The sequence below is a fragment of the Eschrichtius robustus genome, chromosome 2, assembly GCF_028021215.1.
Source record: "Eschrichtius robustus isolate mEscRob2 chromosome 2, mEscRob2.pri, whole genome shotgun sequence".
Lineage (NCBI taxonomy): Eukaryota > Metazoa > Chordata > Mammalia > Artiodactyla > Eschrichtiidae > Eschrichtius > Eschrichtius robustus.
In genome coordinates this window covers 152,685,004-152,712,976 of record NC_090825.1, presented here as the reverse complement: position 1 = coordinate 152,712,976, position 27,973 = coordinate 152,685,004, and the positions used below count along the sequence as shown (strand labels likewise).

Sequence of the window (27,973 nt, the reverse complement as noted above, 5' to 3'; positions counted from 1 at the left end):
AGTCGCGGCAAGTGGGGGCTACTCTTCGTTGCAGTGAGTGGGCTTCTCATTTCGGTGGCTTCTCTTGTTGCAGAGCACGGGCTCTAGGTGCCCGGTCTTCAGTAGTTGCGGCCCGCGGGCTCAGTAGTTGTGGCTCGTGGGCTCTAGAGTGCAGGCTGAGTAGTTGTGGCGCACAGGCTCAGTTGCTCCGTGGCATGTGGGATCTTTCCGGACCAGGGCTTGAACCCCTGCACTGGCAGGTGGATTCTTAACCACTGAGCCACCACGGAAGTCCCTAACCTCCTCCTTTAAGCCTAGGCAGTAAAAGCTCCCTGAGATGCTGGACTACTGTCCTCTGTTGTTTTCCCCAAACCCTTTGCAAATGATCTCTTGACTACAGTCTCCTTAATTACGGTACATTTGAGTGTGCCACCTTTCTCTTTCAGGGATTCTGACTTATACTGATAGGTAAGAAATGCCTGGGGGAGAGTTAAATTTGAGTCACCTGAGTAGAGGTGGTCATTGGAGCCGTGGCTATAAATGTGAATATCTTGGGAGACAGTGTAGAGAAGGAATGGGCCCTGAGGAACTCAAACATGTAATGGCTTTCAGAGGAGGATAATCTTGCAAAGGAATTGGAGAAGTAGCAACCAAAGTGAGGTGAAAAATCAGGGCAGTGTGTGTCATAGAAGTCAAAGGAGGCAAAGGGAAGAAAAAGAGCGTTGGTAGTCAAGATTATCAGTTGGTCCTGCAAAGTCATTGGATTTAGTGACTTATACCCTCGTGAATCTGTTACATATTTTCTGTGCTCCCTCTGAATAATGATTTAAATTTTTTTACATTAACTTATCTATAATTTATCTTAGGTAAATACAGTCAAATTTGTTTTAGAACGTATTTTAAGGTAAAAATTAACTACCCTTCCTTAACCATTATTCCAACATTATTTATGTTCTACTTTCTCTATTACCATTATTTCCTCCAACATTCACTGTTTCTAAAAATATAAAGAGATGTTTGAGCACTTTCTACTAGATGTTTAAGAGCTTTCTATTTGACTGTATCATAGTGGTTCAATGGTTGTCGCTTTAGCATTCATTTTAAAATTGATCCATTAGAACAAGTCTAACCTCTTAATTTTAATTTTCAGAATTCTATTATCAATAGCCCCATTTATTCTTCCAGATAAACTCTATATTTTTTTAACATCTTTATTAGAGTATAATTGCTTTACTATGGTGTGTTAGTTTCTACTTTATAACAAAGTGAATCAGTTATACATATACATATGTCCCCACATCTCTTCCCTCTTGCATCTCCAGATAAACTTTAGAACCATCTTATCAATTAAAAAAAACTTAAACTTCATTGTGATTTTTTCAAGACCGTGAGAGATAGATGGCCAACCAGAGTTCCTAAGGTTCAGTGTATGTAACTGCTGCCGCCGCTTAAGCCTGCCAAAGCAGTGGTACGGCTACTGCCCTTGTATTTGCTACCTCTAGAAACATTCTTGCCAGTAGTGGCAGCAGCGGGACTCAATTACCCTCTTTTCGCACTCCCTCCAGAAGCTCCAGATGGCGTCTTCCGTGGGCAACGTGGCCGACAGCACAGACCCAACGAAACGTATGCTTTCCTTCCAAGGGTTAGCAGAGTTGACACATCGAGCCTATCAGGCGGGAGATTTTGAGGCAGCTGAGAGACACTGCATGCAGCTCTGGAGACAAGAGCCAGACAATACTGGTGTACTTTTATTACTTTCATCTATACACTTCCGGTGTCGAAGGCTGGACGGATCTGCCCACTTTAGTACTCTGGCAATTAAAAAGAACCCTCTTCTGGCAGAAGCCTATTCGAATTTGGGGAATGTGTACAAGGAAAGCGGGCAGTTGCAGGAAGCAATCGAGCATTACCGGCATGCGTTGCGTCTCAAACCAGATTTCATCGATGGTTATATTAACCTGGCAGCCGCTTTGGTAGCAGCAGGCGACATGGAAGGGGCAGTACAAGCTTACGCCTCCGCTCTTCAGTACAATCCTGATCTGTACTGTGTTTGCAGTGACCTGGGGAACCTGCTCAAAGCCCTGGGTCGCTTGGAAGAAGCCAAGGCATGTTATTTGAAAGCAATTGAGACGCAACCGAACTTTGCAGTAGCTTGGAGTAACCTTGGCTGTGTTTTCAATGCACAAGGGGAGATTTGGCTTGCAATTCATCACTTTGAAAAGGCTGTCACCCATGACCCCAATTTTCTGGATGCTTATATCAATTTAGGAAATGTCTTCAAAGAGGCACGGATTTTTGAACGAGCTGTGGCAGCTTACCTTCGTGCCCTAAGCTTGAGTCCAAATCATGCAGTGGTACATGGCAGCCTGGCTTGTGTATACTATGAGCAAGGCCTGATAGATCTGGCAATAGACACCTACAGGCGAGCTATTGAATTGCAACCACACTTCCCGGACGCTTACTGCAACCTAGCCAACGCTCTCAAAGAGAAGGGCAGTGTTGCCGAAGCAGAAGATTGTTATAATACAGCTCTGTGGCTGTGTCCCACCCATGCAGACTCTCTGAATAACCTAGCCAATATCAAGCGAGAACAGGGAAACATTGAAGAGGCAGTTCGCTTGTATTGTAAAGCATTAGAAGTCTTCCCAGAGTTTGCTGCTGTCCATTCAAATTTAGCAAGTGTATTGCAGCAGCAGGGAAGAGTGCAGGAAGCTCTGATGCATTATAAGGAGGCTATTCGAATCAGTCCTACCTTTGCTGAGGCCTACTGTAATATGGGAAACACTCTAACGGGGATGCAGGATGTTCAGGGAGCCTTGCAGTGTTATACACGTGCCATTCAGATTAACCCTGCATTTGCGGATGCCCACAGCAATCTGGCTTCCATTCACAAGGATTCAGGGAATATTCCAGAAGCAATTGCTTCTTATCGCACTGCTCTGAAGCTTCAACCTGACTTTCCTGACGCTTATTGTAATCTGGCTCATTGCCTGCAGATTGTCTGTGACTGGACAGACTATGATGAGCGCATGAAGAGGTTGGTCAGCGTTGTGGCTGACCAGTTAGAGAAGAACAGGTTGCCTTCTGTGCAGCCTCATCACAGCATGTTATATCCTCTTCCTCACGGCGTCAGGAAGGCTATTGCCGAGAGGCATGGGCACCTCTGCCTGGATAACATCAATGTCCTTCACAAACCACCGTATGAACATCCAAAGGACTTGAAGCTCAGTGATGGTCGACTGCGTGTAGGATACGTGAGTTCTGACTTTGGGAACCATCCTACTTCTCATCTTATGCAGTCTATTCCAGGCATGCACAATCGTGATAAATTTGAGGTATTCTGTTATGCCCTGAGCCCAGATGATGGCACAAACTTCCGAGCGAAGGTGATGGCAGAAGCCGATCATTTCGTTGATCTTTCTCAGATTCCATGCGATGGAAAAGCAGCTGATCGCATCCATCAAGATGGTATACACATCCTCGTAAATATGAATGGTTATACCAGGGGTGCTCGAAATGAACTCTTTGCTCTCAGGCCAGCTCCTATTCAGGCAATGTGGCTGGGGTACCCTGGGACTAGTGGCGCGCTTTTCATGGATTATATCATCACTGATCGGGAAACTTCACCTGCTGAAGTTGCTGAGCAGTATTCTGAGAAACTGGCTTATATGCCCCATACTTTCTTTATTGGTGATCATGCTAATATGTTCCCTCACCTGAAGAAAAAAGCAGTCATCGATTTTAAGTCCAATGGGCACATTTATGACAATCGAATTGTGCTAAATGGCATCGACCTCAAAGCATTTCTTGATAGTCTACCAGACGTGAAAATTGTCAAGATGAAATGTCCTGATGGAGGAGACAAAGCAGACAGCAGCAATATAGATCTTAATATGCCTGTCATTCCTATGAATACGACTGCAGAAGCAGTTATTGAAATGATTAACAGAGGACAAATTCAGATAACAATTAATGGATTCAGTATTAGCAATGGACTGGCAACTACCCAGATCAACAATAAGGCTGCCACTGGAGAGGAGGTTCCCCGTACCATTATTGTAACCACACGTTCTCAGTACGGGTTACCGGAAGATGCCATTGTGTACTGTAACTTTAATCAGCTATATAAAATTGACCCATCTACTTTGCAGATGTGGGCAAATATTCTGAAGCGTGTTCCCAATAGCGTACTGTGGCTGTTGCGTTTCCCAGCAGGAGAACCTAATATTCAACAGTACGCGCAAAATATGGGCCTTCCCCAGAACCGTATCATTTTTTCACCTGTTGCTCCTAAAGAGGAACATGTTCGGAGAGGCCAGCTGGCTGATGTCTGCTTGGACACTCCACTCTGTAATGGACACACCACAGGGATGGATGTCCTTTGGTCGGGGACACCCATGGTGACTATGCCAGGAGAGACTCTTGCTTCCCGAGTTGCAGCTTCCCAGCTCACCTGTTTAGGCTGTCTTGAGCTTATTGCTAAAAATAGACAAGAGTATGAAGACATAGCTGTGAAACTGGGAACTGATCTAGAATACCTGAAGAGAATTCGTGGCAAAGTCTGGAAGCAGAGAATATCTAGCCCTCTGTTCAACACCAAACAATACACACTGGAACTAGAGCGCCTCTATCTACAGATGTGGGAGCATTATGCAGCTGGCAACAAACCTGATCACATGATGAAGCCTGTTGACGTCACTGAGTCGGCCTAAATAATGACTGTGTGCGCAGGAGAATTACCCCTGTACCTGAGCCTCAACCTTCTGGGGGAAAGGGAACTAGATACGTTACTTTGTACTTACCTTTGTAGCAATATCATGTTGCAGATGGGTGACAGACAGTGATAACAGATAGCACAGCCAGACTTGCTTCCTGCATGATCATGACAGGGAGACACACAAGAGATGGGAGACTGCTGTTCCACAAGGAGTCTCCGTAGAATTTTGCGGCAGCCAGGTGTTGCCTAAGTCTGGAAGGTCTGATCTCCCTTGGTCTTCCATGGGATGGGTGGTTAGTGTGGAGGGGAGATAGAGATTGCCCAGTCTTCTGAATTAAGTTTTTCTTTATATTTGGGGTATTGGAGCTATTAAAAATGTTTGGTTTCAGGTTTTATTCATGTGACGTGTATATGATTCTTTTGAGATAAGGTTTTAAGCTAAAATATTCCTTGTTTTAGTTTCTGAACTCTACAGACAAATGGGGACTTTGCTGGTGTAGTCTTTTTATAGGTTTTATAAACCACTTGAGCCTATATCAGTCATTTTAGTGTCTGACATGTTTGGAACTATCAGTGCTTTGTTGGTTTATGGCTTAAATTCTTTTTCTGGTCCGTTTCCTTCTTCCCTTCCCCCCACTTTAAACATTTTCCTGTAACTTGGCTAACAAAAAACCAAGTCTGATTCAAAACCTCCCAGAGTGTTTCTCTTAAACACATCATCTGGTGCCAAATGAAGATTCTTAGGAGTGATTATTAATTATGAAGGGCACAGTTGTGGTACTGTCACTGATGATAATAATAATGGATTTTTGGCCTAGAGTTTTGACCTATTGCACCAGTGTTTTACCGTTGACTGCCCCTCTGTGCTGCTTCCAAAAGTGATAGTGTGTGATCAGATTTTTACTTTCACTTCTAAAGTTTGTTCTTTTTTTTAAAGTGAGTCCTGTTCTTCCTTTTTCTTTCAGCAGCAATGAAATCCCAGGTAAGTACAAGTATTCAAATATTTGATCAGTAAGTCCCAGTTATCTCCAGTGCATTAAATAACTTTCATCAAAAAACATGTTATAGGTAAAAAGCTCTGGAGGACCAGCTATGTATATGATTATTATGCTTCAGACCTTCTAGGGTGTTACACATAATAACTTGTCTTCTGGACGTGGTCTTGAAGTCTATGGATTCAGCCTCAGTAGTAGCGAACTGCACTGCTACTTGGTTTGGAGTATAAATTAGACTTTAGCCCTCCTGGGGGTTGAGTTTTTGGTATTGAAAACCATAGGAATGAAATTATTGTATTTCAACAAAGGACTGAGGGCTTGAGGCTTAAACAAGCCAACATATGAATATATGTTTTTGTCTTGCTGTACTGCACATATGCTGTCTAGTAACAGATATTTTGTCTGCTAGTAGTGTTCTAGATTCTGTCTTTCCAAAGTGCTGAGGCAGTGCATCTATTCTGTAGTTGCAGCTGATGCCTGAATGTATCCTAGCTGACAAATGATTGATTAAGAAGCACTTGAATTTCGGAAAGATTTGTACTGTTAACCAAAATCTGAGCAAGGAGTCTCAAATGTAATTCTTAGCCAGAATTACATGTTAATGAACGACTTAACAGTGTAAATCAAGGAACATCAGTGTAGGGATTTCTTTTAATTTATTTTTTACCTGCTTGAAAGAATCAGTTAAAGGTTGCCAGCTTGGTTGCAGATGAACGGACGTTTGAAGTTCACCAAACTACTTCATGTGGAATAGGAGAATAGACTTCCAGCGCCCTCAAGGCTGTGACCTTGCAGCCATTTTACATAGCACAGCATCCCCCTAGAGGGATGAACCTTTCCCTGCCCGAAAAGTAGCCGCTCTGGTTGAAGCTTTGCTTATTGTAACAGGCTTTTGTTTCCAGGTAACATGTCTGTGGAAGGCTTAATTCTGAATAGAGATATAGATATTACTGGAAACTAATTGTTTTTTCTATTATACTCTGCTTTATCAAAAAAGTAAAACATTTACATTGTGCTACAGAAATTCAGATGTTGTCTTGCAATCTTTAAACAATAAATGAATGATTTGCCCTGAAAAACAAAAAACAAAAAACTTCTTTGTGATTTTGTTTGGGATTATTTTAATCCTGTAAATTAAATTGGGAAGAAGTTAAATCTTTATTATATTGCCTTTTAGCCAGAAACTTGATAGATAGATAGATAAATCCATTTATCTTCAAATCTCATTTTTAACTCTAATAAAAGTGTAACCATTTTCTTCAAATAATATGTTAATATATTTTGTGAAGGTCGTTTCCAAACATTTTATATTTACATTCTTCTTTCTGATGTTTCTTAGATATTCTTTGCTACTCTTTCTCTGACTTTTTTTGGTATAATAGTAATATATGTTTCTGGTAGAAAAAAATGAGAAGAAATCAAGAAAAAAAACCCTAAGTATAATTCTAATAGTCAACACCCAGATTCCAGTACAGTTAACTTTTTGGTGTACTCACTCAACGCTTTTTCTATTCTTATGTATGTGTATTTTTATATTTCTTATGTAAATGAGGTATCATACTGTTCTGTAACTTCTTTCATCTGCTATACAAGGAACATCTCATGTCAGTGTATGCACTTCATTGCTGGATGCTATTTTGTTATACAGATGTACCTTAATTTATTTAACCAGACCTTTACTGGGGACCTTTGTTGTTGTTTCTAACTTTCCAGCATGAAATCATTCTGTGATAAAGCTCTTTTTACCTCCTCAATTCCAAAGAGCCTTGACATTTTATTAAGTATCGGATATATACAAAAGAATATTTATAAAATAAATGTTTAAGGATAAAAAAAGTAACAATGACATGATCACTTGTGCACCTACTGTCCCATTTAAGACATAGAACATTTAAGCCCCTATGTATCCCTCTCCAATCCCATCCTTCCTAATCATTCTATATATATATATATATATATGTGTGTGTGTGTGTGTGTATGTATATATACATATATATGTATGTATATATGATTTTTGCATGCTTTTGAACTTCATATAATTGGAATTTACCATATGGGTCTTTCTGGGACATACTTTTTCCACTTAATAACATGTTCCTGAGATGCATCCATGTTGTTGCAAATAACTACAGTTTATTCATGTTTATTTCTGTATAGTATTCAATTATATGAATATATCAGAATTTTACTCCATTCTACTGTTGGTGAATATCTTGGTTGTTTCTAGTTTTTGCTCTTACAGATATGCTACTATGAACATCTTATACCTACCGCCCACTACATGTGTACAAGAGTTTCTCTAGGCCAAACATCAGAGAGTAGAATTGCTGAGTCAAAAGGCATGCATACCTTCAACCTAATAGATAATGCAAATTATCTTCCAAAATGGTTGAAATAAATTGACTCTCCCACAAACACTGTATAAGAATTCAGTGGTTCCACATCTCTAATTCTTGGTATTCCACATTGAAAAATTTCTGTCAAGCTGATGAGATTGAAATAATATGCCACTGTGGTTTTAATTTGCATTTCCCTGATTACAAATGAAGTTGAACATATTTTCATATGTTATTTTACCATTTGTGTTCTCTCTTCAGTGATATGCCCAGTCAAATCTTTTTCCCCTTTAGAATAAATTAGGTTGTAGTTTTCTGAATGGCTTATAGTTTTTGGTCTGGATACTAACCCTTTGTCATATGGGTATAGCAAATACCCTCTCCCAGTGTGTGACTCACCTTTTCACTTCTGTTATGGTATATCTTGATGAACAGAAGTTCTTCATTTTAATGTAGTTCACTTTAATAGTAATTTACTTTACTCTCTATGCTTTTCTGTCTCGCTTCAGAGATTCTTCTCATCCGTTAATTGAAAAGGGCATTTTCTTTTATTACTTTCAAAAAGTTTAAAAACTCTACCTAATTTTGAGTCTTTTAGACACCTAGAATTGATTTTTGGCATGTGGTGTGAGGTAGGGGTTCAGATCCCCTTTTTTCTATACGAATAACCAGTTGTCTCAGCATCAGTTATTTAAAGCTCATACTTTCTCAACTGATTTTCAGTGTCCGTTCTGATACACTTGAGAATCAACGTGCCAAGTTCCACTATCCATTCCTCAATGCCCACCAGTCAAAATAAATACTTTGTTGGGATTTTAAATGTAATAAAAGAAATCTACGGATCAATTGGAAAAGCAATGACAACTTTATAATATTGAATCTTCCTACCCATAAACATAGTATCACTTTCCATTTATTTAAATTTCCTTTGATTTCTCTCAGTCATTTTATGATTTTCTGTATACAGGTCTTACTCATATTTTGTTAAATCTCTTCCTAGGTAATTCATATTTTTGATACTACTGTAAATGGCATCTGTCTTTTTATTACACGTTCTAATTTTTTGTTGCTGGTATATAGAAATGCATTTTTAAAATATTGACCTTATAAGTATCAATTTTACTAAAAAAAAATCTTAATTCTATTTTTCTGTATAGGAAAATTTTTAAAGTGGGGGGAAGGGAAGAAGGAAACGGACAAGAAAAGGAATTTAAGCCATAAACCAACAAAGCACTGATAGTTCCAAACATGTCAGACACTAAAATGACGGATATAGGCTCAAGTGGTTTATAAAACCTATAAAAAGACTACACCAGCAACGTCCCTATCTTTAATATGTATTCTTATGTGTATGTAAAAATCTTATCTCCTGCAGATGACTCCCTAGTTTCTGCCCTCTAATCATTATAAATTGTATATAAATTTTATACTATCTGATATTTCCAACACCTGATTGACTTTTTGTGGGTGATGTGAGTTGCTTGTTATTTTGTTGGGTCTCGCTCATGATGCTTTTCTTTTTTAATTGTGAATTCACATTTCTATGGGAATTATTTGAAGCCTAGATAGAAGGGAGTTCATTTAAAAAGGATTTGCATGTGTTTCTGCCAGATGCTCATGGGTACTACTGAAGGAGGGCCACTTTAAACTAAATTCTCAGCTTGAAGGTTTTCCAGACCACCCAGGTAGCGCAACTCTGGCAACAAAACTCACACGTGAGGGCTAGCTTGTACTTAGAAACTTTCAGGAAAGATTTTTCTTCTCCTTTACCAGCGCCAAATTTTAACATAAGCAAATGTCCTTGTTGTCTGCAATGGGGGCAATTTTATTTCTAGTATACCCTTTCGAGCTTTATGTAGGATTGTCTTTTATGCTGCCCTCTTTGGGCTGGACCTAGGCTTTGTCAACTATCATCCATATTTCACAAGGCTGTGAACACTGGATCTCAAGATCCCCTGATTTGTCAAAAGTCCTCAGTACAAAGGCCATTAGCAGTGCCTGGGTCATCTCACTTGGGCCTTGCTTAGAATTCCTTTTGGCCTTACTTTATTAGCAGGTCACTGATGCATTTAAAAATATATATATTTCTATATTTTATTCATTGTTTTTAGTTATTCTCAATGGGAAGTTTGTGAAGGGCATGTAGTTTGCTAAGCACCCCCCACCTCACTTCAGCTACACCTTCTCATATCCTAGATCTTTCATTTCCAATATCTATTTCACCTCCTAAATCTCAATTTCAAATATCTTCTCTCTATGGCCATCATCTCCTATCTTTGCGTGCCTCTAATTTACCAGTCCCACCTTAACAATTCTCCAGCCCTATTAGGACTCCCAATTCAATCACCCCCAAATATTCACTGGCCATTTACTCAGGTTCTTCCTCATCCACATTAGAGTCTACGCTGGGTCTCTGTGTTGCAAAATACAATAAAAATAGTGCCTTCTGTAGTTGTGCCATGCTATGGTACTGACTTTGTGTTTCATCATCATAATCACTCCTTTATACACACCCTCCATGTCTTTTTTTTCTTTTTTTTTTTTTCTTCGTTCTTCTCTCATCTGATCTGGCACAATTATTGACTGAGTAAACCCGCATTTATCTGCCTACTCTGTACCTAGTTCTGGAGGAAAAGAAGCAACTAGGCTAACTGGTTTCCTTCTAAATGTATGTGGCTTCAGGCTGTAGAGAAATCCTTCTGTATTTCTCTAGTCAGTTCTCTCCACCACCTTTCAAAGCAGCTTCTCTCTGCAAATCCCCAGCCTTCCCTGACCCCAGCCCCCTTTCTCAGTTGATGGCTTCCCTTAGTCCATGGAGACATCCTCATCCACTCACCACCAAACTCCATGCATGTTTAATAGATGCTCATCTTTTCCTCTTGTGACTTCAGATGAACTCTCCATGTTCACATCTAGGGCCATCCTTTCCACTTGTGCACAGGATCCCACCCCCTTTCTCTCCCCTCCACCCCTCACTATCAGTGGTTCTCTGCCATTCTGACTCTCCTCCTGCTCTGAGAATGAACACATCCTGTCAGATTTTTTTTTTCTTAACATAAGAGACAACTTCTTCTGGGAAGATGAAGTTGATGTACTTTCCCATATTCCTCCAGCTAAGTGAAACTAAAACCCTTGGACATTACATATAAAAGAAACATAAGAAGGCTGAAAGGTAGAGAGAGGAAGGCAGATCAGCTAGGGACTTTGAGACCTGAGGAATGACACATGGTTAGTTCCTACCTTGTTTGTTTGTTTACCTCATATATCCCAGACTTGGAGCTGAAGAAGCTAGCAACCTGCAAACGCCAACAGGCACAGACAAAAAAAAAAAAAACAAAAAACAACCTTCAACCAAAGCCTGGTCTGCTTAGCCAGAGAACCAGGAATAGGTCAGCCTAGTGAAATAGAAAACTTTTAGAATTATCTAAGCAGCTCTACTCCAGCCAAAAACCACAGAAAAAAAAAAAAACAAACAAAAACTGTGGCCCCACTCCCACCCATGCCAGCCAAGTCCTAGAGGGGAGACTAGACTTCAGCCTTCCGCTAGGCTGTACCAAGGCACCCCAACACACCTGCCAAGGTGGCGGCAGAGAAGGATACATAGGGAGCTGGGATTTTCATCCCCAACAGGCATGAATGATACACACTCTCCTCCCTCCCCTCTCCACAGTACCAGTGGAGACCACACGGGGAGCCTGGACTTCCACCCCCACTGGCAGTAACAAGGCCTCTCTCCCCATCCCAGATGGGGTACTGCCAGAGAAGGCCTAGGGGAGCTTCAGGGCTTTTGCCACCACCCGGCGGTAACGAGGCACTTCTGCCCCTCCCATCCAGGAAGGCATCCGTGAAGGCCTCGTGAGAAGCTGGCACTCCCACACCTGCCCAGCAGTAATGAGGAGCTCACAGCTGTAAGAGAGCGTACACTTTGCCTTCTAGGTCACTGTGTAACCCCAGTGCCTGGAATGACAGGGGCTAGTTGCATGATCTCGCTCAAATCACTCATCCCTTCGGTGTCGCAATTTGTTCCTCTGTAAAATGAGAATGAAAATAATAGCATCTACCTGTAGGTTGCTGTGAGGATTAAATGAGTCCATACATATAAAGCTCCTAGAATAGAAAGTGTTAGCCATTGCTGCTGCTGCTGGCATTGTCATTATTCATTCCTTACTTATTTATGTGCCTCTTAAAATATAGCTTTAGCCGTATCCCAGGAGTTTTGATTTGTAGTGTTTTCATTATTTTTATTTTCTAAATATTCTATGATTGCAATCATATTTCCCCTTTTGTGCCCAAGAGATATAGAGAAGGGTATTTTTGAATTTCCATGTGGGTGGGAAAGTTTTGTTTAAATGTTTCTAATTTATAGTTTTATTGCTCTGTGGTCAGAGAATGTCTGTGCACTTTGTGCTTTAGGAGATTTGTTGATGTTTTCTTTATAGTCTAGTAGATGATCTATATTAAAAAATAAGTTCTTCAATTAAAATAGTTTTTCCCCTTTTCCTCATTGTGAAGGATACATCTTATCCCTAGCCTAAAAGCTGGAGACATACTTTCCAACACACCAAACTAGACATTTAAATGAAATAAAAGCTCCAATCATGTTGAGTTAACCTGCTTTATTCCCATTCAATTTGCAGTAAGCACAGATTGCAAAGTTCCCCAGAGGGAGAGAAATGGGAGCAGGCATACTCAGACTTCAGGTGTGATTTGTTAGTTGTTCTTCTGCTGCCTCTTTTCTCCCTCTAATTTTTTCTTGTAAAGAAGGCATTTAATTCTAGTTGTAGCAGATTGTAATTTCCATAAGTGGCCACAGCAATATTTCTGACCCCACACGCTGTTCCAGGACCTTGCCACTTCCCGTCAAGAGGTGAAGTCTATTCCCTTCCCCTTGAACTGGGGTAGAACTTTATGACTGCCCCAACAAAAAGAGGATGGGGTGGATGTCATGTTGCATGCCTTCCCAGCTGGGCCATAAATGGCAATAGAGCCTCTGCCTGACTGTCTTGTGATGCCCTCTTGGAAGCCAGTCACCATGTTGTGAGGAAGCTCAGGCTACATAGAGAGGCTGCTTGTAGGTGCTGAGGTCCCAGCGAGAGCCACCATCAGTCAGCAGACATGTGAGTGAGCGAGTGAGTGAGTCTTCAGGGGATCTTAGCCCCAAGTCATCTCCACAGCCCCTGTCTGAATTGTGACCCACAGACCCAATAAGCATTATAAACAGTTGTTTTACCTCATTGATTTGTAGGGTAATTTGGTCCTCAGCTATAGTAACCGTATCTCTAAGGATACAGTGACCCCAGCTAATCAGACAATTCCAACTAGAAGGTGGGTGTTATAATGAGAAAACCATGAGACTAGGACCTGGGAGACCTAGGTCATAGGCCGGATTAACTCATAATTGACCTTAGGACCTTGAACATATCATGTAACCTTTCTGAGTCCTAACATTTGAACCTTTTAGGCCCCTTCAAGTTCTACCATTAATTAAGGCCTTGATAGAGAACAATATGAAAAGGTTTCATATTGGAAATACTCGATCTCTTGAGAGACTGCGTATCTATATGTAATCAATGACATTCTTGGTTTTACAGTTAACTCTCACAGGGAAATCTTATTTCCCTCCTTTCCAAACTATGGGAAAATTTTTCCAAAGTATTGACAGCAGAGAATAGGGTCATTTTTTATCAACCCAATTTTAGCATAAAATAAATTAGAAAGCTGGCTGGGCCTTTGCTGCAAAACGTGGGCTCCCCAGTCTCAGTTCATGGTAATATAGTAACCACTGCTTAGATTCTCGACTTTTATATTGTTCAGTCATCTTTGCCTGCTATTTTGGGTGTTCTTTGTTAGTTACCCGGTGACTTGCTGCCAGAATATGCTTACAGAGATTTTACTGTCTCTCTCTAGATTCAGCAGTTTGAGAATGTTAAATGTGCCTTGCAAAGCTAAATCTGCTATGGGATATATAAGGCTGGTCTCTCATCAGTTGTAATTCTCTGGTAGTTGCATTGTTAAGAGGAGTCATCTATTATTCCACATACTACATTCCAGAAGAAGCTAAAGCAAGTGTTTAATGCATGCTTTCCAGGGCACAATACTGCACAGTCCCTAGAGTGTGATGACTTGGGACAGCTGCCCCAAGTCAATATTCAGGGGACCCAGCCATGCTGGCAGCTTGTCAGTGACTCAAGGAGCACCAGCTGGGGCCCTGTAACATGCTTGTACCACGCTCACAGAGAAACAGTTTTTTTTTTTTTTGAAATAAATTTATTTATTTATTATTTATTTTTGGCTGCGTGGGGTCTTCGTTGCTACGCGTGAGCTTTCTCTAGCTGTGGAGAGCGGGGGCTACTCTTTGTTGTGGTGTGTGGGCTTCTCATTGTGGTGGCTTCTCTTGTTGTGGAGCCCAGGCGTTAGCCATGCGGGCTTCAGTAGTTGTGGCACGTGGGCTCAGTAGTTGTAGCACATGGGCTCAGTTGCTCTGCGGCGTGTGGGATCTTCCCAGACTAGGGCTCAAACCCGTGTCCCCTGCATTGGTAGGCGGATTCTTAACGACTGCGCCACCAGGGAAGTCCTGAGAAACACTCTTCACTTGCCTCCCTTTCCTGGAGTCACCAGAATCACCGCCTATTCCCTTTGTACCCCAGCGTTCCCACCACAGAACAAGGTTAGTAGGTTACCTTCTGATATGAATTGTATCCTCCCTGTGAAGCAGTTGTTTCCTACGTCTGTTTAGGACACTTGCATTTTGTAATTTTAATGATGTGATATCATTAAATATTACATAAATTGATGAAATATGAAGACAATAGAGTTGTTTCTAGTGAACAAGTCAAAAGCTTCCTAAAGTGTGAGCGATATAGCTGCAAAAGATTGTGGGAAAAACTCTAGAAGAATTCTGCACTCAGATCGCTTCCCCTTTATCTATAAGTTTTCATTCTCCTTTAAAGACACCCATACTTTACATCTCAGTTAATGATATGGATGTTCTTTTATTTTTTTTTTTATTTTTTATTTTTTAATTTTTATTTATTTATTTATTTATTTATGGCTGTGTTGGGTCTTCATTTCTGTGCGAGGGCTTTCTCTAGTTGTGGCAAGCGGGGTCCACTCTTCATCGCGGTGCGCGGGCCTCTCACTGTCGCGGCCTCTCTTGTTGCGGAGCACAGGCTCCAGACGCGCAGGCTCAGTAATTGTGGCTCACGGGCCCAGCCGCTCTGCGGCATGTGGGATCTTCCCAGACCAGGGCTCGAACCCGCGTCCCCTGCATTGGCAGGCAGACTCTCAACCACTGCGCCACCAGGGAAGCCCCTAACCTACTTTTTAACACAGCAACACATGCTCCTGAGCAATAATTTGGCTTGAACTGTACATAAATTCAGCTCATCTCTACTTTCTGTTTCATCACAACAAATAAAGAACTGTGCAGACTGCCCTTTCCTGCTGCCAAACTACAAACTGCCACTCTGTGATTTTGTTTTCACATCAAGGATACTCTTCAGCTTTAGCCAGATCCCCCCAAGCCATTTCCCCCTCACTTTCCAGATTAATTCTAGAGGAATGAGATCTATTCCAGCCCCCACAAACCTCACTGGGATGGTTCTAAGTTCATTTACACAGGGAACCCTCTGCTACTTACCCAAATCTCAAAAGCTCCCCTACCTCTTGACCCAGGCAATTCCCTAGTACAGCACCTGGTTCCTTCTCTTCTTTGCTTCATCCAGTGTTTATTGTGCACCTATCACATGTCAGGCTCAGCGCCAGGTACTAGGTGGGCTGTAGTGAATAAAATGTGTTTAATTTATATTGTCAACAACAGGTATGTAGTATGCGCAGAAGAGCAGTAGCTACGTCTTTTTGTCTTGTTGTTTTAATGGATAAATTGGTAAACTAATGAAGGAGAATTTCCGTAGCACTTTTGACTTTGGAAATTGTTGGTGTATGTCATTATGTATGCATTTAGATATGGTATGTATTTATTTGCATTTCTGTGGAAATTAAAAGGGCATGTAATACTTTAGTTTAACCCAGGGGCTAACAAACTTTTTCTGTAAGGGGGTCAGAGAGTAGATATTTTTGGTTTTGTGTCACAGGGTGTCTTTCACAACTACTAAAGTAAGTAAGCTGTTACAGCATAAACACAGTCATAGATAATACATAAATGAATGGGAGTGGCTGGGTTCCAATACAATTTTATTTATAAAAACAGGCAGTAGCCAGAGTTTGCTGACCCCTGGAATCTATTAAAATACCTTACTGCTGCTCCTATTAGCAATTAAACTTGCTTAAGCCTCTTCCCTTTAAAAAAAAAAAAAAATCCAAGTCCCACATCACTGCAAGAAGTTGTCTTGTACACACCATCTCTACCTCCCCACCTCTCATTCACCTCCAGTGCTAGACAGTCTGACCTCTGTGCTCACCGCCCACTGAAATTGCTCTTATCAAGGTCACCAACAATCTAGCCAACAGAACCCAACAACACATTAAAAGGATCATACACTATGATAAAGTGGGATTTATCCCAGGGATGCAAGGATTCTTCAATAAACGCAAATCAATGTGATACACCATATTAACAAATGGAAGAATAAAAACCATATGATCATCTCAATAGATGCAGAAGAATCTTTTGACAAAATTCAACACCCATTTATGATAAAAACTCTCCAGAAAGTGGGCATAAAGGGAACCTACGTCAACATCATAAAGGCCATATATGACAAACCCACAGCAAATATCATTCTCAGTGGTGATAAACTGAAAGCATTTCCTCTAAGATCAGGAAAAAGACAAGGATGTTCACTCTCGCCACTCTTACTCAACATAGTTTTGGAAGTCCTAGCCACGGCAATCAGAGAAGAAAAAGAAATAAAAGGAATACAAATGGGAAAAGAAGAAGTAACACTGTCACTGTTTGCAGATGACATGATACTATACATAGAAAACCCTAAAGATGCCACCAGGAAACTACTAGAACTAATCAATGAATTTGGTAAGGCTGCAGGATACAAAATCAATGCACAGAAATCTCTTGCATTCCTATACACTAACAACGAAAAATCAGAAAGAGAAATTAAGGAAACAATCCCACTGACCTGTGCAACAAAAAGAATAAAATACCTAGGAATAAACCTACCCAAGGAGGCAAAAGACCTATACTCAGAAAACTATAAAACACTGATGAAAGAAATCAAAGATAACATAAACAGATGGAGAGATATACCATTCTACAGAATTGGAAGAATCAATATTGTGAAAATGACTATACTACCCAAAGCAATCTACAGGTTCAGTGTAATCCCTATCAAATTACCAATGGCATTTTTCACAGAACTAGATCAAGAAATTTTACAATTTGTATGGAAATGCAAAAGACCCCAAATAGCCAAAGCAATCTTGAGAAAGAAAAATGAAGCTGGAGCAATCAGGCTTCCTGACTTCAGACTATACTACAAAGCTACAGTAATCAAGACAGTATGGTACTGGCACAAAAACAGAAATATAGATCAGTGGAACAAGATAAAAAGCCCAGAGATAAACCCACGCACCTATAGTCACCTTATCTTTGACAAAGGAGGCAAGAATATAACATGGAGAAAAGACAGCCTCTTCAATAAGTGGTGCTGGGAAAAATGGACAGCTACACGTAGAAGAATGAAATTAGAACACACCCTAACACCATACACAAAAGTAAACTCAAAATGGATTAAAGACCTAAATGTAAAGCCAGACAGTATAAAACTCTTAGAGAAAAACATAGGCAGAACACTCTGTGATATAAATCATAGCAAGATCCTTTTTGACCCACCTCCTAGAGTAAGGGAAACAAAAACAAAAATAAACAAATGGGACCTAATGAAACTGAAAAGCTTTTGCACAGCAAAGGAAACCATAAACAAGACGAAAAGACAAGCCTCAGAATGGGAGAAAATATTTGCAAATGAAGCAACTGACAAAGAATTAATCTCCAAAACATACAAGCAGCTCATGCAGCTCGGTATCATAAAAACAAACAAGCCAGTCCAAAAATGGGCAGAAGACCTAAACAGACATTTTTCCGAAGAAGACATACAGATGGCCAACAAATGCATGAAAAGATGCTCAACATCACTAGTCATTAGAGAAATGCAAATCAAAACCACAGTGAGGTATCACCTAAAAATCTACAAACAATAAATGCTGGAGAGGGTGTGGAGAAAAGGGAACCCTCCTGCACTGTTGGTGGGAATGTAAATTGATACAGCCACTATGGAGAAGAGTATGGAGGTTCCCTAAAAAACTAAAAATAGAAATACCATATGACCCAGCAATCCCACTATTGGGCACATGCCCTGAGAAAACCATAATTCAAAAAGATACACGTACCACAACGTTCACTGCAGCACTATTTACAATAGCCCGGACATGGAAGCAACCTAAATGTCCATCAACAGATGACTGGATAAAGAAGATATGGCACATATATACAACGGAATATTAGCCATAAAAAGGAACGAAATTGAGTTATTTGTAGTGAGGTGGATGGACCCAGAATCTGTCATACAGAGTGAAGTAAGTCAGAAAGAGAAAAACAAATACCGCATGCTAACGTATATGTATGGAATTTATCAAAGCAGTACTGATGAACCTAGTGGCAGGGCAGGAATAAAGACGCAGACGTAGAGAACAGACGTGAGGGCATGGGGGGGAAGGGGAAGCTGGGATGAAGTGACAGAGCAGCATTGACGTATATACCCTACCAAATGTAAAATGGATGGCTACCGGGAAGCAGCTACATAGCACAGGGAGATCAGCTCAGTGCTTTGTGATCACCTAGAGGGATGGGATAGGGAGGGTGGCTCAAGAGGGAGGAGATATGGGGATATATGTATACATATAGCTGATTCAGTTTGTGGTACAGCATAAACTAACACACATTGTAAAGCATTTATACTCCAATAAAGATGTTAAAAAATAATAAGTTTAAAATTGTGCACCATTCTGAGTAGTGTGATGAGAACCATCCTGCTTCATCCAGCCCGGGACGTGAATCATCCCTTTCTCCAGCATATCCCACCTGTTAAGTCACTTAACTAGCTGTCTCAGTTATTGAATTGACTGTCTTGGTATCATAGTGTTTGTGTGTAAATAACAACTATTTTACTTAATAATGGCCCAAAGCACCAGAATAGTGATGCTGGCAATCTGGATATGCTAACGTGAAGCTGTAAAGCGTTCCCTTGAAGTGAAAATGTCCAAGTTCTCAACTTAATAAAGGAAGAGAAAAAATTAAATGCTCTGGTTGCTAAGATCTATGGTAAGAACAAATCTTTTATCTGTGAAACTGTGAAGAAGGAAAAAGAAATTTGGCTTGCTTTGCTGTTGCACCTCAAACTGCAAAAGTTAGGGCCACGGTGTGTTATAGGTACTAAGTTAAAATGGAAAAGGCATTATATTTGCATAAGATATTTTGAAAGAGACCATGTTCACATAACTTTGATTACAGCATATACTTATAACTTTTATTTTGTTATCAATTGTTGTTAATCTCTTAATGTGCCTAATTTATAAAATAAACTTTATCATAAGTATGTATGTATAAGAAAAACATAGGATACACAGGGTAAAATACTATCTGCAGGTTTAGGCATTCAACCGGAGGTCTTGAAGCATATCCCCTGTGGATAAGGGAGGTCTATACTATTTATATATTCAACACAATAAATTGTTTCTTATTTCATGATTACAGTTGTGATTAGAATATGTATTTAGTTTTTAACTGATCACAGTATTTCTCTACTAATTATTACAAAATTACCTCAATTCAAGTAGATCAAACAAGAGGATACCTTATCAATTAGAAACATACATTAGTATACTCAAACAATCCTTGAATTTACAAGAGCTTAAATAATAAAATTTAATAAAAAGTTAATAGCAGCAATAAAATTGCTAAAATAAATATTCTAAAGTATGAAAGAAAATCAATTAAATAAATACTTATCATCATTACTTAAGCTAAACAGGCATCAGGAAAATAGTAATTTCACATGTAGTGAAACCAGGTAACCACTACCACTAAATAAAACTTGCTGAATGTCTACTACTATATATGAAAAGCACTGTTCCGTGTACCAAGAGGAATTACAAAATCAGTTTCAGACTGTCCTCAAGGAATTTACATTCTAGTTGAGGGAGATACAATATGTATAATTAAACTATAATATAAAGTGGTATATTATGGCACATGCACACCAATGAAGGACAGGAAGCAAACAATGCAAAAAATAAATGAGGCTGCAGATAGCTAGAATGATGTACTCCAACTACATCAAGGGAAACTTTCAAGTAATAAGACTCTTACCATGCCACTTATAATCCTGTTGCTAACATCGCCTACTTAAATATTTGAGGATAAAATAGAGAATAACTAAATTCAGCAATAAAATATGATGGTTAGAAAAAAATCACATCTATTTCCAGTACTATCATCATTGTTAGGACCAGAAACTGACTCCTCATGTAGCATTCTGTAAAAAGCCTTGCTCATTATATCCATCTACAGGTTGTACTTTCCCCCTCCAATTCCCCTCCCTGATGAGGGAGCAGTGGTAGGCCTGGGGTTCCTCTGGGGTTCCTACTGAGGACTATACAATATAATTATTGCTTTCTAACAGCCAATTGGAAATTTAACTTTAAAGTGATAATAGTATAATAGGTTTAAAAACAAGGAGCTGTATTAGATAACTCTGCATCTGAATAGCATACAAGGCATTACTCTAAATAGGCAAAACTGCTTAATATCTACCTGCCAGAGCACTGTAATATGATGTTAAACTAATTGTTCCCAACAATTTTTACTTTAGTAGCAGTGACTGAAGATTGACTGGTTAGTGAGTTTGGAAATCCGATGGATTAAGAAGCTCACTTGAAGGAGAAAATTAACAAAGTTAAGTGGAATTTCTGCAAATTAAAAAAAAGTTATTATTAGAAACTTTAAGAACTTTAGCTACAGAGAAATATGAAACAAGCCACTATGCCTTCTAAACCAACCTTACCAGGTGGTAAAGAGGATGCAATATCTTTGAGTGACATAATGTAGCCATACAGAATGTAAACTAACACACGTAATAAAAAGCGCTCACATTCTTTTCTTGGACTTTAACACACTCCAACCTTTTTCATAGGTTCAGTGTGCATAAGTAACTAAAAAATAAAAATTGTTGATTCTCTGTGTTTAGCTCTCAAGAAAGATTATTCGCCAAAGCTTTCCATTAAACACTGATTATACAAGCAAAGCACATCTAAACCTAAGAAAGCATTTAAACCTTTTGAAAAAGAGCTATTATTCCTTCAACTACTGTGTAAAGACTATAACTGCATGAAACTTAGCCATTGTAACACCACCACCAAGAAGAAACTGCTTCTTACTTTATTCAAAGTTGATTACCACTCTGAAGAATCCTCAAGCCATACATGTATTACAACTCTAAAGAATCCTCAAGCCATACAATTCAGCAAAATGCTTAAGATAACTAAGTAACAAATACCAATTTTTCCAGACCTTTCTACATAGAACTCGCATTAAATAACTAGTTTTACATAAAAATATCACATTGTTAGTCAGTAGTATCAAAACACACATGGATAATGATATTTTGTCCTGATTTTAAGTTCCTAAAGTGTGTAAAATCTTTTGATGTTTTAACAATTATGTTCAAAAAGAAGCAGCCATTAAATCCCATAATGTGTACGTGTGTGTGTATGCCTTAAACCACCTAGTATTGATTAGAAAAATGTTAAAGAATGGTTAAAAAAAAAAAAAGGCAATACTTTTTAGTCAGCACAGTGTCAACATCTGGGCATGTCTGAGAAGTAACAGCAAAAGCTTTCGAATACAGTGTATCACCCAGAAATTAGATCTTGGGAGATCCTAGAACAAAAAGGCTCAAGGCCCTCAGGCATAGGTAGAACTAAGCAATGGATCTCAAAGATGGGATCCTGAGATGTGGCTCTCTGCATAAGCATCACCAGGCAGCTTGTTAAAAATGCACGTTACTGGGCCACACTCCCAGAGATCCTAATTTAGTAGCTATAGGGTGGAACCAGGTATCAACATATTTTTTTTAATTTTTCTTTTCTCTCTTTTTTAAAAAAATTAATTTATTTATGTTTGGCTGCGTTGGGTCTTCGTTGTTGCACGCGGGCTTTCTCTAGCTGCAGAGAGCGGGGGATACTCTTTGTTGCAGTGCGCCGGCTTCTCATTGCGGTAGCTTCTCTTGTTCGGGAGCACGGGGCTCTAGGCGCACGGGCTTCAGGAGTTGTGGCTCGCGGGCTCTAGAGCACAGGCTCAGCAGTTGTGGCGTGCGGGCTTAGTTGCTCTACGTCATGTGGGATCCTCCTGGATCAGGGCTCGAACCTGCGTCCCCTGCACTGGCAGGTGGATTCCCAATCACTGCGCCACCAGGGAAGCCCTCAACATATTTCTTAAACCAGACCAAATTGATTCAGATGCATCATCAGCCTTGGGAACCACTGAGGTCCTAAAGCAATGTTTCTCAAAGTGTTAGACGTGTTAAATACGCTCAATACTGGGCCCAATTTCTCATCAACAATGTGAGACTCTCTGCTAGTGGGACCAAACAATGTGAATTTTAAATACGTATCTCAAGTGAATCTAATGGTACTAAAAGCTTCAGAACGTACGTCTACAGGATTGGGACTAGATCCTTTAGAGTTGCAGGTGCTCGAAAATAAAATCATTTTGTTGATTATAATCTACTCCATTCAGAGGCACTGAAAGTTTGAATATAAATCCAAGAAAATATCCTGCTGCAAAAAAGTCAAACAATTCTTCGAAATCTGCACTTAGCAGCTAACCTTCTAGAATCTAGTAAGTTTAAACTTCTAGTCATCTCCTTCAAAAAGGTCACTTTCTAAACTGAGTGCCAGCCATGACAATAAGAACCTTCAAACCTAAATACAAAGCACTCTAGGCAGAATGCTTAGGAATGCTTTCTTAGAAAGATGAGATAACAGACAAAAAGTTCAATACAGCTTCTTTGGAAAGATTCCCTCCCACCCAAACAGGGCATTTTGCACACACAAGTTAACTACAATAAAATTTCCTGCCTAAAAAATACAAGAAATTCTGAAAAAATACGTTAAGTAGGTTCCTTTTAATAAAATCAAAGTGTGAAAGAAAAATTAAATAAAATATATAAGCAGAGTAAAATTTAGATTTTAATAATTAATTTGATTAAAGAATTTAAGCCTGAGTCTCCAAATATTACAGTATTTTATAGACTGTTTATTTAAAACCTTTATCTTTTAAGAAAAAATAAGTGTTTCATGATGTCTGAATTTGCTCCTTCATCTTATAATTTCAATCCTTATCACTGAAATCAAAATAACAAATGCATGGAGCAGAGACTGAATAGAAGACGTTAGGTTGCTTTTCTTCAACTTCAAAAAAACCTGAAATGATACAGTTCCTAATTTAGTGATCAAAAATAACCAAAAGTAAATACGGGTAGAGAATATCTTGCTATTGGTTCACTGAGGTTAAGCATGAACTTAACTAAAGGTCTGTTTTGTTTTGTATTTTTATAAATCTATTTATTTTTTATTTTTATTTTGGCTGCGTTGGGTCTTTGTTGCCGTGTGCGGGCTTTCTCTGGTCGCGGTGAGTGGGGGCTACTCTTCATTGCAGTGCACGGGCTTCCTACTGCAGTGTCTTCTCTTGTTGAGGAGCACGGGCTCCAGGCGCACGGGCTTCAGTAGTTGTGGCACGCGGGCTCAGTAGTTGTGGCTCGCGGGCTCTAGAGCGCAGGCTCAGTAGTTGTGGCGCACGGGCTTAGTTGCTCCGCAGCATGTGGGATCTTCCCGGGCCAGGGCTCGAACCCGTGTCCCCTGCATTGGCAGGCGGATTCTTAACCACTGTGCCACCAGGGAAGCTCCTAAAGGTCTGTTTTGTTCATAGAGATTTGCTTCAGTATTTCTGTATTGAGAGTCACTTCCTTGAAAGTTATAGTTTTACATTTATTATCACTGTTGAAGAGTCTCTCCTTGACCAAACTTTAGTCAGGCTCCTCTGAACTCTTTCCAATTAGGCCCTAACTTTTGGGCTTCTGTGTTCATCTCTGCATTGTCCAATTTTAGCAAGAATCCTACTATGTCAGTTTAACCAGAATCCCCCACCCTCAATATTGATCACGCTGGATATCTGATTAGGTTCCTCATCTCTACCATCCCCCATGTAATATCTGACCACCTGGCCTGCCTTCATCAACAATCCTGTTTAGGTCTGTTTAGCCAGAATCCCTCTTATTTTGATGTTTCTTTCCTCTTAGTAATTTTTACCCCACCCTTCTACTTGGCTATACATCCCCAGTTCTCCTAGTTGTATTCCAAGTTTGAGCCCAATCTCTCTCCCCCACTGCAAAACCACACTGCAGTGGGCCCTACAACTATCGTGATAGTCTCCCTGAATAAAGTCTGCTGTACTAATCTTTATAAGTGTCATGAACAATTTTTTCTTAAACATCACTACCAGCGTTATGAGTAATTTTCTCCTTGCCTCACGGTTACAGAGAGAAATTTTCAAAATAAATCCCTCCCCACGCCCAACCAGGAAAAAAAACAAATTTAAAGAACTATGTAACTAAGAATAAAAAAAGTAGAAAGGAGGAGACTGGTATACATCTCTAGCCAATCGAATGCACATTAATACTGATCATCTAATAGAATTATTGTTACATTCAGTTTTCCAAAGTCAGCACAGTCTAGGCACCTCACCAACGGCCTTTATGGGCCTTTCTTGCTTAAAATATAAGAAGATAAAAAGTTAGCCAAACACATGGGTCACATAAAATAAAATCATCAAAATCAAATGAACTTCAGATGAGACAGGGAGGACACCAGATCTGAATATGCTATCTGAAATAAAACTAAAGGGCAAAAACTAAAGCCCTCTCAGTGTGAGCAGATTCTGAAACACGAATCAAGACCTGGAATCCTGCCATAGAAGCAATCTAGAAAACATGCCGAAATGACCATATGGCTGCCCTGCAGAAATCTGCAAAGGAACCAGTCAAGAAGCTGACAAGAGAAACAAACATGCTTCTCACCAAATGAGGCCTGACACAGCCTGGAACCTGAGGTCTGTCAAGAAAAACAAACAAAAAAATGTAGTCAAGCAGCCATTTAGGAATGATTCTTCTCTAGGTTATAGCTCACTCAAATTTGTGTCAAATGATACATAAATTGAGATGCGACATTTGAGGAAGGCCTTCAGCCTGTTTTCAAAGAAAACCCAAGAGAGTATCTTCTTGTATCAGGGTTGTAAAAGAAAACTTCACCAAGACGGCCACGAAGGCTGGTGACAAGCACTGGAGGAATACACAACAAATTAAGATGGAGCTCTGACATCTGGAATATATCTATAAAGAAATTAACATATATGGCAGCTGAGATGCTAAAGATTTTTAAGTTCATTTTTTTTCTGGTGGAAAATGGTATTTCTTTAAGGAACCCTGGCAAAGTCATAATTAGTACAAGAACATTCTATAAACTTTATCAACTTCCAATGAATTCGATTAATAGAGCTTCCAAACATCTAAAATCTTACCTAACTAATGGTCTCAAATGTTAAAGAAATAATCACAAAGTATTAGCAACTATAAAACAACCAAAATAAGATGACCAAAAATGGATATTAATACAGTAAGTGAAAGGAAAGCAAATATTCCTTAACCAGGAGACAAAATGTTTAACAAAATTTTGTTTCAAAGCACTTAACTTCCAGTTAAAGCAGTGGTAGAGCTTAGGAAATTTTTAACCAAATGAGACAGATCCACTATTATATTCCAATTAAAAAAAAAAAAAAAACGAACAAAAAAGACTATAATAAAGGCTACAGAATGGGCTATATCTTTACCACAGTATGCCAACCAATATTACTGATCAAACTCCTTGATTTTTAAAGTAGGGAAAACTGTGATCTAATAGTTCAAAACAAGCTAAAAATATCCTTTAAATGACAGAAGCAATGACAAACCTCAGAACTGGAAATACTGAAAAATGTTGTGTTTGAGAGCAAGGAAGATATGAAAAGAGAGGTGATCAAACTCAGGAAAGATTTAGAAAGAAAAGAAAAACTTATTTCAGGAATGAAGACTAAGTTAACAAGAAGCACAGTGGGTTAATGCCTTACAAAAGTAGAAAATGGAACATAAGACAAATTTTAGAATTAAAAAAAAAGAAGAGGTAAAAAGATTTTAAGAGACAATAATTAATATGTAACATAAGCAAGACTGTCCAATATATGTTTAGTAGGAGTCCCTGATAAAGACCAAAGCAACAAAGCAAAAAATACTAAAAACTGTAATAAAACTCTCCTGGAATAAAAGATAACTTCAAACTACATATTGAAAGACTATACGTGTATCTGAGAAAATGATACAGCCCAAATCGAACACATTTTAATGAAGCTAAAGTGACCTTCAAGTATAAAAACCCATAGATTAAAACTTCTTACAGTCTTGTATATTCTTGCTACATAATACATGAGAACTCAAGGAATATTGTTCCCATAAGTCTGTCCTGAAGAATCTACCAGAGAATAAATAAGCTTCAAACAACCAACAGCTTGGAAAGGAACGAACATAAGGGCTCCTGGAATGTGTGAGCCATTCAGGTAGTAACTTTCAAAGGGGAAGAGAGTAGCAGAATGCTCAATATCTCTAAGGTAAGTCTTCCATCATTCCATGAAAGAAATGACCAGAGAAGGATTGGAAATTCATACAGTTATTCTCTCAGCACATCTGTAAGACTAAGAATTTCCAGAATATCTGATAACCAAATGTAGTTATTAAATTTCTTATAGAACCAGATATATATATACATATATTTTTAAACATTTTAATATTCCTCCAATATTTTATAGTGTTTACTCTGAGAAAAATTAATCTTAGTCTTAGAGAGGTATACTTTCTCCCTAGGTAACCTAGTAGAGAAATTAGCTCCTGCCTAACCTCGTGAAGAAACTAATTGAAATGGGGCATCCATAGTCACTCCATTAATAGAATTTTTGCCCATCCCCTTCCTCTAGAGCTGGCAATTACAGAGTAAAGTTTGAAAGTCAATCCTACAGAAGCCTGCAGCAAGAACCAGGAATGGATCAAGGAACGGGAATTCCTCTTACGGGGAAAGGTGGAGTTTACCACGGGAAAAGGTAGAATAACGGGCTGAGGGGCTTCCAGAGAGTCATTTGGAAAAAAACAAGATGGAAAGAAGCCTTGAAGAGTACCTTCACCTTGCAAGGAGCTAAATCTAGAAGGATCTGCTTTTTGAAGGAACAAAAGTAAGCAGCCTCTGTCCACATCATCCCAGTATCTATGGGACGGGTCAATAAAGAACAAAAAGTCCTAAAATAATTGTCAAGACCAAGAAAGAACTGATTGACTATTAACATTACGGAATCAGGGTCTTACCACTATTACAAAAGGACAACCAAATTCTACCATGTAATACAAGATCTTTATGATGAAATCTGTATGATGACCATAGTTCCTCTCATCCTGAAAAAGAATCTGAAAATGATCAGCTTTCTCATCTCTTATTTGAATAAAGAATGACTTAACATGGCAGAGAAAGCACAACAGTCTCCTAGACAAGTAAATATCTCTTCTTAAATCTATACTGAAAATTTGTAGAATTCTAAATCCAAATACATTTTAACAACATACAATTTATGATGAAAATAAGATTCAAGCATTTAAGTCTAAGTTATAAACATTTTGTTTAGGTAATAAAACCTACAGATTAGCTCATAATAGCATAATAATAGGGTCAACAGTTAACTCCATGGTTAAGTCGAAAAGATTAAGGAGAAAGCTAATCTGTAGGTAATAAAACCTACAGATTAGCTCATAATAGCATAATAATAGGGTCAACAGTTAACTCCA

At 39.2% G+C, this 27,973-nt stretch overlaps 1 pseudogene; it reads left to right on the top strand.

The window, feature by feature from the left end:
- The first annotated feature begins 1,553 nt into the window (after nt 1-1,553).
- On the top strand, nt 1,554-4,691 carry LOC137758633 (UDP-N-acetylglucosamine--peptide N-acetylglucosaminyltransferase 110 kDa subunit pseudogene; annotated as a pseudogene).
- The last annotated feature ends 23,282 nt before the right edge of the window (nt 4,692-27,973 follow it).